At 40.0% G+C, this 16,577-nt stretch overlaps 1 long non-coding RNA gene across 1 annotated transcript; it reads right to left on the reverse strand.

The window, feature by feature from the left end:
- Positions 1-216: 216 nt before the first annotated feature.
- LOC137502830 (uncharacterized) lies at positions 217-15,861 on the reverse strand. Its single transcript, XR_011018871.1, has 3 exons — positions 15,800-15,861; positions 8,076-8,245; positions 217-321 (listed from the first exon to the last, which is right to left on the reverse strand). It is a non-coding gene; the product is annotated as an uncharacterized lncRNA (long non-coding RNA).
- Between the last annotated feature and the right edge of the window lie 716 nt (positions 15,862-16,577).

Below are 16,577 nucleotides of genomic sequence, written 5' to 3' on the forward strand. Positions count from 1 at the left end.
TTACTTCAGTTTTATCAGTTAAGTTTTATCACAGAAGTGCCGCAACTCTAGCTGAACCGGGACAGCATATGCAAGGGGGCGACAAGCACTCCTACAACTGAACTAACATCTGAAATTATCTGAAACTAGGAATAGAAAAAGAAAAAATGGGTTGAAAATTCACAACCGCACCAAAGTAGTACGAAAAAATATTAACTAGGTAAAATTTCACCTTTCGCCAGCCTGGCAGAACTCCCCAGATGAATCAGGACAGCCAAAAGTAAATCGCCACCTAGCATGTGCAACTAGAACTGCGTTAAGGAACCTCCAAGACTTACGGATCTGAAACCATCACTTGAAAAATGCACAAATTGATGGGTGGAATAATAATTCCACCGATTAAAATTAAAATGGTAAAATACAGAACTAGGCACATTTATCAAACTGTTTTATCATAGCCATCGAAGTTGGAAGATTGCTTACAGTTCAGCCGCATCCATTAAGTTTAATCACCGATGTGGCAAGACATAAGATGAATCAGAACAGCAAAAGGCTGATCTATGTCTAGCACGCACAGCTGGAACTGTCCAAAGCAACCGAACTAAAACTAGAGGAATGCACAAGAAATTGGTGGGTGGAATATTAATTCACATCCACCCTGATTATATATAAAACCAGCTACAATAAATTTATTAAGCTGTTAGGCATAGCTATTAAAGTCTCAAGATTGCTTACACTGCAACCTTAACCCTGAAGTTTTATGACCAACACATACCGTGACTAGTTTAATCATAACAGCAAATGCACATTGGCAGCTAGCACTCTTGCAGCTTGAGCAACCTCCGAAAAAGGCACTAAAAAATGTATAGGAAATAGTAATTCACACCCCATAACCATCAAAGTAGTATGTTAGTACATTATGAACTAAGAATGTATCATTCCTTTTAAACAGATTGGTACAGCTGTAAAAGTTGTAAGAGCTTACACTTCAGCCTTATCCATGAAAACTGATCACCAGCATGGCACAACTTGAGATGAATCAGGACAGCAAAAGCAAATTGCAGTCTAGCACTCTCGATTGGAACAGAACTGTCCTAACAAATCTTCAGGGCTTGTGGAACTGAAACTATCACTCAAGAAAGGCACAAGAAATTCATGGGTGGAATATAAACTCATTATTGCAGTAGAATATAGGACTAGGTACAATTAATTTATCAAACTGTTTAGCATTGTCGTGCTTTCACTTTAGTCGATAGTTTAATTCGAATATCAGTGACTAGCACTTTCATTGTAAGCAACCTCCGAAATGAATTGAAACTATAACTAAAAGCAAGCACAAAAAATTGATGGGTGGAATTTTAATTCACACCCGTAAACCACCAAAGTAGAACGATATACTTTGAACTAGGTAGAATTAGTCATTTCTTTTGAACTGCTATCAAACTTATAAATCCTTACACTTCAGCCATATCCATGACAATCACCGGCATGGGACAACTCTTAGGAGTTTCAGCACAGCGAAACCAAATCTGCCTCACACACACAACTGGAACCGTACCAAGAAACCTCCCAGACGAGCGGATTTAAACTAGAGAAATAAACAAGAAATGGGTGGAATACAATTAATTTGCACCCATCAGCATTGTATTCAAAAGTATAAAACTAGCTACCATTATTTAATCAAATTGTTCAGTATAGCCATCATAGTTTGATTGCTTACACTTCAGTCCTGTCGATATTTTAATACCGAAATGTCATAACTCTGCAGTCTAATACAGACAAATTCACATCGGCGATTAGCTCTCTCCCGCCGTAAGTAACCGTGCAATTACCAGAAACTATGACTTGAAAAAGGACCAAAAATTTCATGAGTGGTACATTAACTCGCACCCTTAAACATCAAGGTATTACAATAGCATATTATGAACTAGGCAGACTCAATTGCAACATACTGCCATAGCTAACATAGCTGTAAGAACACTTACAAAGATTGTATATTATGAACGAGGTAGAAATAGTCGTTCCTTTTGAACTACTATCGTACTTATATCAATTCACACCGATCAGCATTATAGAAGTAAAAACTATCTGCAATTAGTTTATCAAACAATTTAGCACAGCCATCATAGTTTCAAGATTGCTTAAGCTTCAGCCTTATCCGTGAAGTTTTATCACCAGTGCCGCAACTCTGTAGGTGAATAGGTACTGCAAATGCACATCTTCATATAAAAAATAAACCACCACCCTGAAAATTTACTAGAAAAAGGCACAAAAAATTTATGGGGGAGGGAAGTTAATACACACCAGTAACCAAGTAGTAGAATAGCAAAATCAAATCTGCACACAGCATGCTTAACTGCAACTATTCTAAGCGATCTCCAAGACGAACTGAACTGAAACTTGATTAAAAAAGGGGCACAAAAAAATAGAGAGGTTCTCACCTGCAACTTTCAAAGTGTATGATAATATCTTGAGAACTCACCAAGCATACTTTTAAGTCTCTAAATTAGGATTTAAACCAGCTAAATATCAGTAATATAACTTAAAAACTGTTCGTGATCAGTATCTTTACTTGGTATAGCAATCTGTTGCAAGCTTGTTTACACTTCGGCCCCGTCCACGGAATTTATCACAGAGTAGCCGCAACCCCCAATGAAGTTCAGTACAGCTATCTCAGTTGCAAGTTTGGATATTCTTTAGCCTTATCCATTTAGTTATCACTGCTGTGGTATAACTCCTGATGAATTGGGACAGGAAAATCACATCAGCACAAGCTTAACTCTGCAACCCTCTTGGAAACCTCCAAGACGAACTGAACTGAAACTACAATGAGAAAAAGGCACAGCAAATTCAAGGGTGGAATATTGATACCCACAACTGAAGAATACAGCTTGCTTTGGCTGGAATAATCTTGCAGAACAGACTCGAGCACATTGCCTTCATGTACAATTGCAAATATATCTAGATCTTTCTCCCATTCTTTGTTGGTCACAAGAATTGCTCGAGTGTGCTCTCCTATGTCTGGACTGAAAAGGCAAACCTGATAAAACAAAAAACATTTTTTAAGAATACCTGGTGTATGAAACAAGCCCAAAATTAAACCCTAATTTTAAAACTCACGAAATAAAATAAGATTATTTTGCAGAATGCATTGAATCAAAGTTCCAACATTGCTAAACACGCACAGATTTTGGAATATACTATCTGTGATGCAGCGTACTTCAGCTGGAATAATCCTGAGTTGCAGCTCAGACTGGAACATTGCCTTTGTGTTCAGTCACAAGAACTGCCCAAGTATTCTCATTCTGTCAGCTGCAACAAGTGCTTAGACTGAAGAAATGGCAGCCGACCTGACAAATGAAATGCATGTATAAAAAAGTACTTTGCATATAAAACATGCCCTAAAGGCAATCCAAATTTTTACTCAGAACTAAGAAAAGATAATTTCACAAACTTAAAAGACAACTAATATGTGCCAATGTATGAAAGCTTGTCCACAATATCAGTGATGCTAGCACGTTAATAAGTACAATAAAAATATAAAAAATTTTGGTGTAGTTTTCCAAGTTGCAAGTTTGCTTACAGTAAGAGTTTTCCACAAAGTTATTGACATAGCACAATCCCAGATGAAAAGGTTTGGTATAGGTATCTCAGTGGCCATATTTTGATAGTCATCACCAGACTTTGCGCAACTCCAGACCGATCAGGACAGGAAAATCAAATCTCATATAGCAAGCTCAACTGCATCTGTCCTAAATAACCTTGAAGACAATCTGAACTGAAACTTAGAAGAAGGAAAAAAAAAAAAATTGAAGGGTGTAATGTTAATCCACACCCACAACCCAGGTAATTATTTTATTTCGAGAACTTGCTAAATTTAGTCATTGAATTTAGAAATTGTTTACCATGACTATCAAAGGTTTAAGATTTAACATAAATTTTCACGACAGCTATCAGTTCAACGATTGTCAATATTTTACAATCCATGGTACAGCCTTCTCTGCATTGCTGGAACTATCAATCTGCATCCCAAGTAAAGGCTAACCATGCAAACTAATCTATGCAGACTCTTACAATAACTACAGAACTTGTTTTAGGGCTGCATCCAAGAGATATAATAGAATTAAAAATTTTAAGAAAAAACATGGAAAATAATATTAAGCACAGGCTTTACGCATACACCAAATTGATGGAACGTCGATATTTGCAGATTAATAGACTCGCAATCACTAGTCTCCAACTTGCAACTCCCTAGCCAAGGGAATCTAATCCACTTTGAGCAACAGATTACAGACCCCAATACAGAATGGAGAATACTTATAAAGAAAAAGAACTACACCTTAATCACAGAACTAGGAAACTGTAAAATGTACAGGGTGCAGAATAAGCAGCATTCCAACAGCCAGCTTCTTTGCAGAACAAAGATATCTCCAGTCAAAACAGCTTGTCTGAGAAGCCTTAACATGAAATAAATGGTAATATACTCAGACATAAGGAAAAATATTTATAGTAGACAAATGCAAATATACAACACCATGTAGCTTCAATAGTTATTAAAAAGGACTGAATGGAGCAGTGTTAGGCAACAGATTATCTTCATTAATGAAGATGCAAAATGTTAACTCTGAAATCGGTCACAAATTTTCATGAAAACCAGACTGTAGCCAGAAAATGCTCCAAATAATGTTTAGACATGTAATGAACATAAAAGTTTCTACAAAATATTATACCACAAGATTGTTTTACTTGGAACAAAGAATACCTGGAAATGAAGAGCAAACATTCAAAGACCAATGCAGTTCGTGCCCATGTCTAGTTCTCAGTACATTCAAAATCCACACCACTTTCACATCATTGGCTCTCTTTGGGTCAACAATGGAATGTGAAACAGCACCACTTCTCTCTCTCTCTCTCTCTCTCTCTCTCGTAACATGCTTTAAATATACAATGGCTTACACCTTTGCTTCATAGGTTGTCCCTGCCACTATGAGACAGGATTCTGCCTTTAAATATATATCCCATGAAGTTGAAGGAAACTGTATCCTTGTACATGCATAGTATTAAAACTCTTACAAAAATCTTCAGGAAATTTATAAATCAAGTAAACTCATGCTTAACTCATCCAGAAAAGGATTACTTCAGCAGATCCTGAGAAAGAAAAACTTACTAGTATTACATTTGGCATTTCTTCACATAGTCTAAGTGGATCCAATTTTCTTATCCATCATTAATACGGGTCTAAAAGCAAAAACAGTAATGCACATCCAAGTTTATTCTCTTTTCACCATGAATCCTGGGTTGTCTTACATCTCAGACCAGCAATCTAGCAAGATCTTACGAGTGGATTATGGGTACAGAATGCACAATATAAAAATCTAATCAATCAGGACACACGAACTAATAATAAACTAAGGAAGAGTTTAGCCCAGTCCAGCACAGCGAGTTATCACTTTCTCCCCTTCCAGAAAGACAGTAATATCATTGTCCAACTCTCATGACAAACTTCCTACTTCATTTTTCACTTACTCAGAATAATTCATTAGTTCCCTGAAGAGAATAAAGGATGTAGGTTACGCAAGACTGAAAAAAAAAATTGTACTACTAGAAATATAACTGAAATTAAGGAACGTAAAGGAAAGTGAGCGACTTAAGTCGCTAAAACTTGTCATCCAAATGGCAGACAAAGCCAGTTTCCAAGGACCTTGTAACTGATCAGCATTCCATTTTTTGACATCCATTGCCATGGCTCTAAGTACCTTCAGTCATGAAACACAAAGCTAGCATAGCAGCCCTAAGAAAGAAAAGTAGCACAGCAGCACCAAATTCCAAAAGAATTCAAATAATATTTACAGTAAATTTCACTTAATACTACTAGGATATAGTACGTAATAGTAATGCCAAATGAAGTTAAAAGGAACAACATGCCACCAGACAAATGCAAATGCTGTACATGCTTGTTGCAGTGCATTAAATAACACGAGATCCCACACCAGAGCTACAAACGTATCCACGTTTTATGAGCATTTTTGAAGCAGGATCTTCCGACTGAAATTAGAGCGCCTTGGTTAGTCAAAATTCCCTTTCTTCAAACATATTCCAACATACAGTTCCTTGTAACCTGAAGGAGCCTCAGCATAAACCTAGGAGAAAGAAATCAGCTTGAAATCTCTATAGAACACCTGGATCCATGTTCGAATAGCAATGCAATCCATTCAAAGCAAGTGTAACCACTGTTCACTGCAAACCTATATCCAACTTAAGAACAGTATCTACAGAAATTTCATAGCAACAATACCACCACTTCACCCAGCACAATTAATAGTAACAAAGTTTCACTCCTAGTAACAACCGTAAGACAACCAGTCTGCTTATTAATCCGCATTTCACTCTGGTAGAAAATTCACACCATTCTTCAAGAAATCTGTAGACAAAAACAGAAGCCACTAACAAAGTCCAAGGTAAAACTTCCATACCCAATGTGCGAAAGTGAGGTTAGAGATCCAACGTGGTGTGGCACTGGCGACATCACGTAACACTGCAGGATTGCCAACTTATGCATTCTTAGTGACAAGACCATTGGTCTGGATTGGTTAGGTCCTGGGAGTGACTAGAGACCGTTGTTCCTGGGAGCAAGCAAAGGGGGTCCGGGGGGGGGGGGCATAAACCTCAAGGCGGCCCTTAGGCCTCTAGTATCCCTCATGACACCATTGGTCTGGATAGGTCAGCGTAGGGTAGGTTAGTGACAAAACCATTGGCCTGGATAGGGTCCTATTACTTTTAGCAAATATGGCAGCCTTGTACTTTCACACCACGAGAGCTCTGTCGGAGACAGTACAAAGCTTGTCCGACGAATAGGAACATCGCGAACATTGGCCGGCTATGGGAACACAGCACAGGGTCGCATTCAGCTGATTTATGCACTGCGTTTTAATTCTGCTAAGTAAATAAGAATACTTCTTGGGGCGGGATGGTGGTTTCCAGGAAGCATAAAAGGATTTCCTTTCTTCTACTTAGGGTATCATGGCACATCATTTTTATTATCCCTACATCTACACACCAGGTATGGAAGTGGCACCAAGTCTGACTATGCAATTAACTATTGGCAAGCTAAGAAGGTCGTAATGTACCTTCAATAATAATTACCTCGACCACCAAACAACTGCACAAGCACATTCATGTCTGCAGGCAGCAAATACTTCACCCATGTAATAGCACCCAGTCCCCTCCAACTCAGAACCACTAAGTTTAACAAACCACCAAGAGAACAGGATATCAAAAATTAACACATTCTGAATGATGTATCTGGAATAAAAGTCAATAAAGGTTATGCAAGATCACACAATATTTAACACACAATATTAAAAACTTCACAGAATGTCCATTCCCCACTTAGGCCTTTTCATCTAATTCCTTGTCAAGTTCCAAAGTCTCCCATCAGCGTCTGCTATATTCCAAAAAACATCCTGCAATTGGAACCATAATTGCCACTCAATATAAACAAATTATGGATGAAAAATCTGCAACTCCGCATTTCTCACAGGTTTCTCGGCAATTACTCGCCTTCTAAATAGGAATAAAACTAAAGTATTAGTATTAGGGGCAAGGCAGGTGAAAAAGTCACTCCTTCACAATACTTGTATGCCAATACTTCAACATGCACTTTTCTTTATCGCATAGTTCAGTTAAAAACAAGCTCAAATATCCAAGTCGGTGCCCTATGAAAATTATCCTACATTCCCAGCATTAAGTGAGGCCCAAGTTTTCCCCACTCCAAAATGGGAATCTACCGTTACGAACTTCACCAAAAATGTGAAGAGTTTTCGAAAACTGCTTGCATGGAAATAAATAAAATAAAAAATAATGAAGGGGAAGACCGAACAGTGCGGAAAAAGAGTGGGGAATCCAAGACTAACCACACAGAAAATACTGGAATCCAAAGACCCATCGTTCACAATTAGAATTATTTCCTCAGGAATAAGACATGCAAAACCTACATACAATTACTACCCAGCGAAAAGATGATATACAAAATCAGTAGTGATCTTTTAACAACTTAGCCTGCAGGATGATCCATCCGTACATGCACAATTACGAACCGTCGACATGCAGTAACACTTAATCCATCCTATGGACTAGGACCAACTGCATGAGCAATGGCCGCAGACTGACATTTTCGTCCAAGCGTAGATGCCGATGACTATGTAGTTACAACAGATGAACATAGATCTTCCTCTAGAGACTTCTTCCAGCACCAAATTCCATTCCTCTGCAACAAATAGTGCACAATATCCATAGAAACTAACCCATAAAATTAGAATTAAATACAAAATGAGAACTGAAGGGTTTTCCTATATGGACAGTTTAAAACTATTTGGTAAAACTTTACATCCGTCAGCCCAACGTTTATAACATAGGGAAGTGAAAATAATGCAAATCTTACTTGGAATTCCTTTTAGAGGAGAGATGTGTTCATTGCCATGTCTAGCAACCCACCAGCCCGCCCCGAGAAGTATATTTACTTTTATAACCTAACTAGGTGATGTACCCGTGCTTCGCTACGGGATTCTCAGAAAGACTGACTTTGTGGTTTTCCTAACTGAAATCAACATAGGTCATTACAAAAACGCAAGTATGAATGTAGCGATTAAAAGTAATGCTATCGCATAAAATACTCGATCAAATGGAAAGCCGCACGTTTTATCACTTTTAACGAACAGTGCTGCGGTTAGATTGCGGTGCCAATCTAATAGTCCAAAGTTCCAGAACTGGGATGACCAGCCCGCAGATTGCCATGAATACTCATGTCATTATTCCGCTAAATATGCACACTGTTTATTCCAATCAGTACCTCCGAGTAGGGATTGAATAGCCCGAATGCTATGATGATCCAGTGTGTTACGTACCAGTACTATCAGAAAATTTATAAACCAGGGGAATGGCATGCTAAAGAAGAAAGTTATCTAACTCCCCAGCTACTTCCCATCAATATTCAGGCAGGCTGTTACACTGTGCGACTGGGCGAGTTGACCGTGTGGTTAGCGGTGCGCGGCTGTGAGCTTGCATCCGAGAGATAGTGGACTCGAACCCCATTGTCGGCAGCTCTGAAGATGGTATTCATTGGTTTCCCACTTTCACACCAGTCAAATGTTGGGCCTGTACCTTAAGGCCTAAGTCACTCATAGCCCTTTTCTAACCCATCGTCACCATAAAACCTATATGTCGGTGCGACGGAAATCAAATAAAAAATACTCCGTACGCAGCAGTAATCCTATCTACCGGAGATGAGGGGCAACAGAAGACACAAAGCACATCACGACAAACAATGGTCAATGTAATGTTATTGTTTATCAGTGTTATAAACTTTCTATATTGTAGGCCTACACATTTAGTTTTCTTTCGACTGTTTGTAAAATATTTTATACCGTAAACTGTAGTTTCTTATTCTCCGACTTTACATACCGATTTTCATTAAATACTGTTTACCCATTTTCTCGTTACGCGGCGCTGATATGGACTTGGTAACAAAAATTCAAATTCATTAATATCTTGGTGATCATAGCCAGTACGGTAACAATGTATAAGACATGAATAATAGGAAATTTAATGCTGTATAACCTTAGTTCGACTACACTTCTAATAAGAACTATTAGAGAATTACATTTTAGGCCTTCCCCTAAAGTACCATTTCACTCAGCGTGAATAAAATAATTTATAACCTAGACTATAGCGACCTATTTCTTGACTTTGCATACCGATTTTCATCAAGATAGGACTAATAATATTTGAGAATTAAATTCTAGGCCTTTCCCTAAACTACCATTTTTCTCAGCGTGAATACAATTATTGACAGCCTAGATTGTGGCAATTTATTCTCCAACGTTGCATACCCATTTTCTTTAAAATACGACCACTAATAACAAATAGTTGAGAATTCCATTTTAGGCCTTCCCCTAAACTACCATTTAACTCGGCGTGAGTAAAATGATTTATAGCCTAGATTGTAGAGGCTCATCCCCCGACTTCACATACCGATTTTCATTAAATTCTCTTCAACCGTTTTCTCGTGATGCGTGTACATACATACAGACAGAAATTGCGGAAAAGTAAAAAGTGCATTTTCTTGTTACTATGGACATGACCAACACAGAAATACCATTATTTTCAAATTCTGAGCAATGTACAGACAATATATAAAAAGAGCAGTAGCCGCCATCGTCCATGGCTGAAGTAGTTTCTTGCATTCTCATTGGTCATGGTGAACGGAATGTGACGTCACTGCCATCAATGCTGATAAATACATTGCGTTACCAACCCCGGCTGAATAAAAGCACAAACAAAAACACCATGTAAAATAACAATGCAGCTTTGGTAAAAATACACAGAGGGGCACTCAACGATTATTACATAGAATGTTCCTTGAAATGATTCCAATTTTACCTTTTAATGATCAAGTAAGAGAGATGTGTTCAATACGCTTGCCAGAGACCAACCCGCCTGCCCCTAGAAGTATATTTACTTTTATAATAAGAAATACTGTTTCAGGCACCATACTCCATTGCTTATAACGGCGATTGGTTCACGTAAGTAAGAGGATGACGTCAGTGACACCTAGGATGAGGCCGAGAATTTGTTACCAACCATTGCAGAAAAAAATTATGAAGCGGCCAGGGAAGTTTGAAATGGCTTCGGTGCGAAATATAAAGATCATTATCTTATTAGCTTTTTTTTTTTTTTTTTTTTTTGCTAGGGGCTTTACGTCGCGCCGACACAGATAGGTCTTATGGCGACAATGGGATAGGAAAGGCTTAGGAGTTGGAAGGAAGCGGCCGTGGCCTTAATTAAGGTACAGCCCCAGCATTTGCCTGGTGTGAAAATGGGAAACCACGGAAAACCATTTTCAGGGCTGCCGATAGTGGGATTCGAACCTACTATCTCCCGGATGCAAGCTCACAGCCGCGCGCCTCTACGCGCACGGCCAACTCGCCCGGTCTTATTAGCTTTAAGGTATTTTTGCACCTCTAGGCCAATCTCTGTCAAAAGAACAGCCACACTCCCTTCGAGAGGCTCTTAACTATGGCCACGGCACATACTGTCCGCACGGCAAGAAAAAGTCATTCAGAGGTTCTAAATTGCAAGAAATACTTCACAATAACCTCACTTTTCCTCAAATCCTCCTACCTGGGGGCTTAGGCCCCCAGACCCCCTTTGCTTTAACGAGTGCATATTTAAAATACAGGTAATACTTCACGATAACCTCAGCTATTCAACAAGACAGCTATAAGGAATGAAAGGAGCCCCAACCAACAATTGGCAGCATCATCGTTCCTCTCGGCGCTGCTAGTGCGACAGTGAACTGGCGTGCGCCACCTAGCGGTCGCTCATGTTACTAAACCGTGAGTGCTCTTCTCTGTAGCTTCGCCGCGGCGTTAACCATCTGCACGTCAAGAACCAGTCCAGACCAATGGTCTTGTCCAGGTCTTATCCTAACCGTCCGCACGGCAAAAACCAGTCCGGACCAATCTTGTTTCCACATGAAACTAGGGGCCTAGGGCCGCTTCTAACCATCCAGACCAATGGTCTTGTCCACGGCAAGAATCCTAACCGTCCAGACCAATCGTCTTGTCCACGGCAAGAATCCTAACCGTCCAGACCAATCGTCTTGTCCACGGCAAGAAACCTAACCGTCCAGACCAATCGTCTTGTCCACGGCAAGAAACCTAACCGTCCAGACCAATCGTCTTGTCCACGGCAAGAAACCTAACCGTCCAGACCAATCTTGTTTCCTCACAAAACTAGGAGCCTAGAGCCACTTCGCAGCTTCTAACCGTCCAGACCAAGGGTCTTGTCCTGATTCTATCCTAACCGTCTGCATGGCAAGAACCAGCCCAGACCATTGGTGTAACAATAATCACCACCAGCTATCGAAGCACCTCACTCGGTGGTACTTCCTTACCTGGTTCGGGGCTGTAAAAAATATTTAAATGGTGTTTTAGAGTACCTGAAGTAGCAGAGAGGAGAAATCCTTCCTGGACGCTTGCTTGTGACCATCCCACCCGCCCCAAAAGCTACTTTTACTTAAATAGCGTAATTAAAACCGGGCTGCCTAAAAGTGGATATCGCCACCATTTTCCTTGTCCCTATTGGCTGGCATCAATCAGCTGTGAAAGGCTTTGACGAAAACAATGTTATTATTCTCTCCGATAGGGTTCGCATGAATTGTAGCCACAGGGTTACCACACCGCGCAAAAGAAAAACACTCGATCGTCAAGAAAAACATGTAATTTAATAGCTGTAACCTATCTTTTTAATTCCAGGCGAAGCTCTGTCATGGGAACAGTGGCCCCCTTCGGGGGCTACACTCCCTTCGAGAGGCTCTTATCTATCGCCGCGGCGCATACTGCCCGCACGGCAAGAAAAAAGTTAATTTAGTGGTTGTAACCTATCGTCACATTTTCTCAACTCTTTTTAAATCCAGGCCAAGCTCTGTCATGAGATTAGTGGTTGTAACCTATCGTCACATTTTCTCAACTCTTTTTAAATCCAGGCCAAGCTCTTTAGTGGTTGTAACCTACCGTCACATTTTCTCAACAGTTGGTAACAGCATTACCCGCCGCCAACAGCTGTGACATCGTCTGAGCCGCGCTAAGTTTGTGCGGAGCGGCGCCATGTTGGCTTCCTCACGAACCAGGTACGGAACATTTACCCCTCACTCAGTTCCTTAGTGTAGAGGCTAGCAGCTCTGAGCATAGCTTCACAACATCCCTCCCGAGAAGGCCGCGAACGTGTAAACAAACAGCCGTTCCGCGCGCAGCTGAATGTAGCGAGTACTGGGCTGCGAGAAGTAATAAATTAAAAACCCCGACCGAGCTGGTAATCAAACCCGGGGCCCCCGGGGGACAGGCAGACGTTGCCTTATACACTGCGGGGCTGGGCAAACTTCAATTTAGAAGTACAGCCATGAAGAGTTGTATTGAATAAGCGAAAGAGAAATTTCTTACATTTATCATATTAATGAAGCTTCCAGAATATGTTGGGATTTAGCATACAATAGCCATTTTCCAAATGTCCAGCTTGTTGGCCGAATGGTCAGCGTACTGGCCTTCGGTTCGGAGGGTCCCAGGTTAAATTCCCGTCCGGATCTGGGATTTTAACCTTCCTTCGTTAGTTCCAATGGCCCGGGGGCTGGGTGTTTGTGCTGTCCCCAACATCCCTGCAACTCCCACACCACACAACACTATCCTCCACCACAACAGTCACCTACACATGGCAGATGCCGCCTACCCTCAGGATCTGCCTTACAAGCAATGCACTCTTGCTAGAATTAACCACACGAAATTTATTAATTTTCCAAATAATACATCAAAATGAGAGCAAGAGTACACATTGGCAAGACAAATGCTCAGTTCCATTTCCTCCCCTGCAAACATGTGACTTTACCATGGTGGGAAGGCTTGTGTGGCCCAGTGAAGCAAATAGCAGAGCCATAGGTGCAACAATATTGTATGGGTACGTCGACGATCCAGACTAGAAGTTCATCAAAAAGGGAAGTAGCAGCCTTTCGGAAGTTGTAAGGGTGGCAGTCTAGATGATTGAACAGCCTCTTAATAATACTTAACATGGTTTGGCTACATTGATACTGCTATACCCCTGAAAGCAATGGAAAACTACAACAGTAACAACTCCTGAAGACATTCAGCTCTCTGTACGATGTACTGATGGCTTCCTCCCGGCTATAAAATATTCTGGAGGCAATACAATCCCACACTCCGAGGGAGAACTACACAAGAAGGGACATCAGATACAGACATTGAGAGTTCGAGAACAGAAAGTTAAAAGCTTGAATCGTGGTAGGTTATAGAATCTGAAGGGGGGAAAATGGATAGGCTTAAGTTAGATGTAGTTTGTACGTTGGCAGAAAGAGCAGGATTATGGTCAGGCAAGTACAGAATTATCAACACAAAAACAAACAGGGGAAACACAGGAGTTGGTTTAATAACTAATAAGAAAATAGGGTAGCGGGAAAGTTACTACCACAATAGTGCAGGTCTAGTTTTTATAATAGTTCAGCAGATGAATTAGTCGTAATAACGAATATTAGCTGTACTAGAACGAGTGATGGCTACCTATTTCAAGAAAGTTCTCTGCCTGGCAAAGAACGCTCCTTCGAGGTTAACCTATGAGCTGACAAGACAACCCTTCTATATAGAATGCCGGGCTGAGTGGCTCAGACGGTTAAGGCGCTGGCCTTCTAATCCCAACATGGCAGGTTCGATCCTGGCTCAGTCCGGTGGTATTTGAAGGTGCTCAAATAAGACAGCCCCGTGTCGGTAGATTTACTGGCACGTAAAAGAACTCCTGCGGGACTAAATTCCGGCACCTCGGCGTCTCCGAAGACCTTAAGAAGTAGTGGGACGTAAAGCAAATATTATTATTATTCTATATAGAAGATCTACGATTATCATTGCCTTCCGCGACACAATACCAAGCTTTACTTCAAGAGCTACAGGATTTTAAAAAGAGCCAATATTTTGATAGATTTCTACCGAACAGGCGCCATGTCAGATTTGAAGAATTCAGGCTATGACCTGCGATACACCGTGGCACGCTTCGCGGTCCATGATTTCACTACAAAATGATCACTAGAAATTACTTCCACGAACCGGATGGAAAGTGTGTTTGTGAATTGCTCCAAAAGAACAATCTCTAGTTGAACTATGCAATTAAGATCATTTATGCATATAGTGCTCTATCCTATAATTCCCTAGTAACGATGGTATTTCTTAATTTACCGCGTATTTTTCACTTTATTTGGGACAAATATTACAGTGACATTTCGTGGATACCTTTCGTCTACATAATCCAACAAGTTTACCGTACTAAGAAATCCTTTCTTCAGAACCCAACAGAACTAATGATAATAGAACCTTATTCCATGCTGTAGACACATTTATATCAAATCGACCAACGAGCGCAAGGAAGAAATGGACCCGAAGTTCAATACTCACGCGAAAAGTTTCGTGATGCGATCCACAATATTAATCTTGATGTCGAAACCAAATGTGTTACACGCTCTTCTATAAACGTAGTCTTCCAAACTCCAAAGATGAATTTACGAAATAATGCTAGGATAACCTATTACTGGTAGCTTCCATAGGAATCAACTATAAATCTTATTGAAAACACTACTCAAGAGCTTTAAATACAATTTTGTTGGTCGGAAAGATAAAGCATTCTCGCCATCTTGTAACAATCGCAACAGAACGACACCTCCATCTTGTAACACCCAATAGAGCGGACCCTTCCAACCAATACCTAGCATAAAGGCATAAACTAACCGAAAAGTTTATGAATTTCAAGGATGAGTTTCTAATACTAGTAACAGTTCGAATAAAAATGGCTAAACGATTTATATACATTTGTCACAATTTAGACCGTAGCATTTTTCTAAATCGATGGAGCACAGCTAATGGGTTAAGTCGAACGCCATTCGTTCCCCGATGTAATCCATATAGTCCACAAGGAAACTTAATTTCAAGACCAACAAGAACCTGAAAAGTCTGAGCGAAAATTTTCGTGAGGTCCACAAATAGACAATACCACATTTAAACTGAAATATGTATATTATACTTAAATAGGAGTCAAAAATGTCAATGATGGCCTCACTTTCGGAACATGTATTAGATAACTACAAAAATTAAAGAATACCAAAGGCGAGCTAATTTCTATACACGCCAAAATTTTACGTAGTATGACCCACAATACTCAAGAAAGGGAGACGAACCCTCAATAATATAAGGCGACCATGCAAACATCTGCCTACCTTCCTGCAGGCCCACAATAACTCCTCGGGCCTCACCATTGTCCAACACAACCATTCTAAACGACCGTAGAAGAGAAAATGGCCTACGCCACGATGCTCAGCCTTTTACCTGATCAACGGAAATTTCTGGAAGCGTCATTAAATAAACTTTCCATGCCTAGTGCGCAAGTACGTAGCCACTTACCCAATCGCGTGAAAGAATGGAGTAACGCCCGCCTCCTTTTTTTTTTTCTTTTTGCTGGCGTCACTTTACCCTGTTGCCGTTTTCAAAGATGATACCTTTACAACGTTGTCTTTTTTCAAAGAAATAAAATTTTGCCATATTAGGACACTGCTTCATTTTACTGTTTTAATAAATTTTGAGCTATAACAACTCCCATAAATTTGATATGAAGTACATTATTATTGGATTATAATTATATATACACAAAAGGTTATTTAGCTAAGGCTATATGAAAAATGGCGGCAGTGAGTATGTGATATATTAAGTGAAGTGACGAAAAAACAAATTTATGTGAGTAATATCCACAATTCTTCAGGAATATACTGCAGATCAGTAACATCAATAACTCAGGAAACCATTAAAACAAAATCTAATTAGCACTCAAACATCTACAACTAAATAAATAATATAAACAACATCATGGTGTTCGTGTGCTCCCCGTGTGGCAAGAAAATAAAAAACAATCAACAGGCTGTAGGCTGTGATGGTAAATGCGAACGTTGGTTCCACGTAACATGTGTAAAAATGAACAAAGAAACTCTCCAAAACTTCCGT

This window comes from Anabrus simplex, chromosome 1, assembly GCF_040414725.1.
Source record: "Anabrus simplex isolate iqAnaSimp1 chromosome 1, ASM4041472v1, whole genome shotgun sequence".
Classification (NCBI taxonomy): Eukaryota; Metazoa; Arthropoda; class Insecta; order Orthoptera; family Tettigoniidae; genus Anabrus; species Anabrus simplex.